The sequence below is a fragment of the Lampris incognitus genome, chromosome 15 (genome assembly GCF_029633865.1).
Source record: "Lampris incognitus isolate fLamInc1 chromosome 15, fLamInc1.hap2, whole genome shotgun sequence".
In the NCBI taxonomy this organism is placed as follows: Eukaryota; Metazoa; Chordata; class Actinopteri; order Lampriformes; family Lampridae; genus Lampris; species Lampris incognitus.
Genome location: NC_079225.1, coordinates 33,021,408 through 33,026,466, shown reverse-complemented (window position 1 = coordinate 33,026,466; position 5,059 = coordinate 33,021,408). Strand labels below are relative to the sequence as shown.

The 5,059-nt window shown below is 50.9% G+C and overlaps 1 protein-coding gene across 1 annotated transcript in view; it reads left to right on the top strand.

Annotated features, from left to right (window-relative positions):
* Positions 1–251: 251 nt before the first annotated feature.
* Positions 252–5,059, top strand: part of ches1 (checkpoint suppressor 1) — a 63,446-nt gene continuing 58,638 nt past the window's right edge. Inside the window, exon 1 of the mRNA XM_056294665.1 lies at positions 252–605. The gene's annotated coding sequence lies outside the window, so the exon portion shown is untranslated. The remainder of the gene's footprint in view (positions 606–5,059) is intronic.

Genomic DNA, 5,059 nt, shown 5'->3' with positions numbered 1-5,059 from the left:
GAAAAAAGAAAAAAATAGTCCTTCAGGCACCGGATCCCAAGGACCATAATGATCTGATCGCGCGCTCATAGGCGGGCCGTTGCTATGGCAACCTGCTGACGCTCTGAGGGAGGGAGGGAGGAAAGGAGGGAGGGAGGAAGGAGAGGAAAGGAGGGAGGGATAGAGGGAGGTGGCTGTATATTATCTGTGCACAATGACGGTCTTTCAGTGGCGCTGGCGGCGCTAGGACCCAGAGCGGACACGAGGGAAGACCTGCGCTGCTGCTGGCGGGGCAAGACGGAGTGGAGCGCAGATACACACACGCACATACACACATGCACAGCCGTGTTTAGAGGGAGGGGGGGAGAGAGAGAGCAAGAGAGAGAGAGCACGGCGAGGCACAACCAGAGGGAGAGAGAGACCATAGGAACGCAGTGGCTTGTGTGTGCGCTCTCAGTGGCAGAAACGCGGAGCGAGCTGGGGCGGAAATGGAGGGGCTCGGGCAGATCGCTGGGAACTGACACGGCACATTGACGGAGTGAGGGAGGAGAAGGAGAAGTCCGACCGAGGAGAGGAGAGGAGAGTGTTGGAGAAGGGCTTCGTCTGGAACGCAGAAGGATTCTGAGGTGACTTTTACGGGTCTTGCGTAGAGCCCACTGCATGTCTGGCACAGGAGGAGAGCACATTTAGTGTGTGCGTGTGTGTGTGTGCGTGTGTTTGTGTGTGTGTGTGTTTGGAGACGAGTGTTGACATGTGGTGCCTGACTGCACGTTAAAAGGAGGAGTACGTGCGTGTCTGAGTTTTGCGGTTGTTTTCCCGAGAGCTAAAAAAGGGGAAAATGTGTTAGCGAGCTGACCGCTGTGAACTGGAGTGAAGGGATCAAAAGGAGTGCATACTTTTTAGGGAACAGCGTGATCCCATTCCACCGTGCACCCTTCCCAAGACTCAAGTTGAGAGAGAGAGAGAGAGAGAGAGAGAGAGAGAGAGAGAGAGAGAGAGAGAGTGTGTGTGTGTGTGTTTGGGGCGGGGGGTGAGTGGGGGACAGAGAGAGAGAGAGAGAGAGAGTGTGTGTGTGTGTGTGTGTGTGTGTGTGTGTGTGTGTGTGTGTGTGTGTGTGTGTGTGTGTGTGTGTGTGTGTGTGTGTGTGTTTGGGCCGGGGGGGGGGTGAGTGGGTGACAGAGAGAGAGAGTGTGTGTGAGAGAGAAAGAGAGAGAGAGAGAAAGTGTGTGTGTGTGTGGGGGGGGGGCAACAACACCATTTCAAGGAGACAGGGTTCATTTTATACTCTTCTCCCTTCCTGCCTGTCTGTGGCACAGAGAGTTTAGTTAAGCTGAGCCCTTTGGCTGAAGTAACGTGTCCACAGAGTACAGCGGGTTAAGTCTCGGCAGCCTTCGGTCGGAGACTGTAAAGTGGAACGAGATGAATGACTGTTTTCTGGAGCTTTGACAGTTAAGGTTAACAACAAACGAAGTTGGGAGCTTGGTTGTTTAGTAGCAGTTTTGTGGTTTTGTGTGGGTGTGGATGAGTGTGGGTGTGTGTGTGTGTGTGTGTGTGTGTGTGTGTGATAGTCGGCAAACAGGTTGAGGGAGGCAGATCTGATCAGACGCACAGCAACAGTGGCGAGAGAGCGCGTCGCACAGGTTGAGCAGCAGCACATTGCATTACTCACAGATGAATACACACACACACACACACACACACACACACACACACACGGTCTATGGCCAGCGGAACAGCTGGAAGAAATGTGTGTGTCTTAGTGCCTGTGAGTGCATCTCTTAATGCATGTATCTGCCTTTGCACGTGTGAGGCTGCTTTTAGATTATTCTGTGCTACTGTGTGTGTGTGTGTGTGTGTGTGTGTGTGTGTGTGTGTGTGTGTGTGTGTGTCCGTGTCCAAGGCTGTGTAAAATATATGTGCGTGTGAAGAGAGACTGTTTCCTCCACAGACTGTGTGTCTGCCTCCATCTCTCTGGTCTGGTCTCACTGATTGGAGATATTATCATGAGAGAGGGAGAGGCAGAGAGAGAGAATAAGGCAGAGAGAGAGCGAGGGAGATGAGAATCAGAAGGAGAAATGGGGAGAGCGAGAGAGAGAGACGGCGAGCGGGAAGAGAGACGGATCGTGAGCTAATGAGAGAAAATAAGGAAAAAGGAGGTTTGGAGGAGGGAAATGAGAATGGATGACCAAAAGAAGGGGGTGATGAGAAGAAAGACGAGACCGAGAGAGGGGGAGAAAGGAAGATGTAGGAGATTTAAGGACAGCAGAGACAAAATGGAACGAGAGAGAGAGAGAGTGCATGGAGGGAGAAGAGATGGAGCGAAAGAGACAGGCTGACATGCTCTCTCCAGGAGTGCTCGGAGTGCTGCTCATTCATAATTCACCTTTATGGCAAATGTTCATTCACATATTGACCCCCCATGGCTTCGCTCAATGAAGTTCTCGCCCCTATACCTCACTCCCTCTATCTCAATGGACACCCCTGTGGTGTGGCATTCACTTAGTCACTCCCCATAGCCCAAGCCTGGGCGCCAGTTCATTTTCTCCCCAAGTCACTTCAGATTCTCGTCTCCCACCGCATAAATGAGAGACAAGAACTTGAACTCTTTTCTTCTTTTCCTGTTTATGGATCTTTTTTCATCTCGGTGACGGGGAGTAGATTTTCTCCTGGAGTTTTGAGTAAACTTAAGTTTGGAAATTTGACGGCTTTGAATTGCTTTAACAGAATTTCGACCCTTGAAATGATCATCTGCATGGATTAGCATCAGGTGGTGGATGATTGCGACGCCGTTGTTTTTGGTGCGATTCAGATAATTTGTGAATGAATGCACCAAATCAGACCAACTTTATTGGCTTTACGGCAGCTTCTAGTACTTGCATACATCACTCACACAAAAAAAACTCTGTTGCTAAGAAACGAGCCAGTCTATTGGATGCTGTTGCTTGATTTAGACAAAATTCAAGTTGAAAAACGGCTATTTTTGATCACATCATTCACGCTGTTGTCCGGTGCTTTCTGCCCTCTGCTGTAGGTATTTTAAAATATTGCTTATCAGCTGTTTGGCTAGCCAACTGAGGCTTCATTTTAAAATGTACTTTTCAGCAGAAAAGATGCTTACCCTTTCAGTTGTTGAAGCATGCCGGACTTGCCTTTATAAGGTATTAACTCGGTGACAATGGGATATAAAAAGTTGACTGTTGAGTATGTGCCTTGGTCTACCGGCGGCACAGAAACTTGATCCAACTTTGAAGCTGAAGGCTGTTCAGTTTAAGACCTTCATCCTCTCTTGTCTGCTAACATCTCACCTCCTTCTCAGTAACTGCCCCCCCCCTTTATCTCCCCAATTGTACCCATCTAATTACCCCACTTTTCCAAGCCGTCCTGGTCGCTCCTGCACCCCCTCTGCCTGCCGATCCGGGGAGGGCTGCAGACTACCACATGCCCCCCCCGATACACGTGGAGTCGCCAGCCGCTTCCTTTTTTAAACTGACAGTGGGGAGTTCGCCAGGGGGAAGTAGCATATGGGAGGATCACGCGGGAGGATCACGTGGGAGGATCACGCCCCCAGTTCCCCCTGCCCCTGAATAGGCGCCCCGACCGACCAGAGGAGGCGCTAGTGCAGCGACCAGGACACATACCCACATCCGGCTTCCCACCCGTAGACACGGCCAATTGTGTCTGTAGGGATGCCCAAGTAAGCTGGAGGTAATACGGGGATTTGAACTGCCGACCCCCGTGTTGGTAGGCAATGGAATAGACCGCTACGCTACCCGGATGCCCCCAATAACTGTGTTTATGTCCTTTCACTGACAGCAAGTTAAGTTATATACTTGCTATTTCAGAGTCTTGGTCGTTTGCAGATCGGAGGGGGGGGGGGGTACATCTGAAACTGACAATTTATTCCACTAAATGCTGCTGTGAAATGTTTTTTTAAGCAACTACAAAGATAAAATCGCCTCAGTACATTGGAGACAAGTGCAAGGCAGTCTTGTATTTCTGTCTGGGCAGACCGATTCACCACTACTTCTATTGTTAGGCATTTTATCCAGACACGCTGTATGGGGTTATCCCCCCCCTCCCCCTTTTCCTTCCCAATTGTACCTGGCCAATCACTCCACTCTTCCAAGCCATCCTGGTCGCTGCCCCCCCCCCTCTGCCAATCCGGGCAGGGCTGCAGACTACCATATGCCTCCTCCAATACATGTGGAGTCGCCAGCTGCTTCTTTTCACCTGACAGTGAGGAGTTTCGCCAGGGGGACGTAGCGCGTGGGAGGATCACACTGTTTCCCCCAGTTCCCCCTCCCCCCTGAACAGGTGTCCCAACCGATCAGAGGAGGCGCTAGTGCAGCGACCAGAACACATACCCACATCCGGCTTCCCACCCGCAGACGCGGCCAATTGTGGCTGTAGGGATGCCCGATCAAGCCGGAGGTAACACGGGGATTCGAACCAGCGATCCCGGTGTTGGTAGGCAACAGAGTAGACCGCTACGCTAGCCGGACGCCCCCTATATGGAGTTATTGTACTGTAAGACGCTTCAGATTAAAACATCTAGCAAATATTGTGTTGTGTTCAAGGCAACCTTAATGTGCCAGTGCAGGTGTTTTAATAACTATAATTTGAGGGAAAACGGGGGAGTTTTGAGTTGTGGTTAAAAATGCAGCCGGTCTAAGTGGCCAAGACGGCTTAGGTGAGTAATGCCTCTCCGTGTCCCCCAGGTTACAATCATCTTCAAAAGCCCTCCCGCTGAGCTGAAATGAACTCATTGTCCACAGCGCTGTGCGCCCCTCGTCATTTAGCCTCTCGCTGCCTAGCCATGCGGCGCTAATGCTACAGTAGACACACAAATACACAACTGGACACAAACACACACGTGCACGCTCTCACGGGCACACTTTCTCACACACACACATGCGCACACTCTCATGCGCGCGCTAACACACACATCCATACAGACAGATTTGCTGTGTGTGTGTGTGTATGAACACAAACCAGTGCACTCGTCCTGACACACAGACACACTGCCGCACAGCGAAAGACGTCAACGTGTATAAAAATAGTGCTCATGAATAGGGGGAAA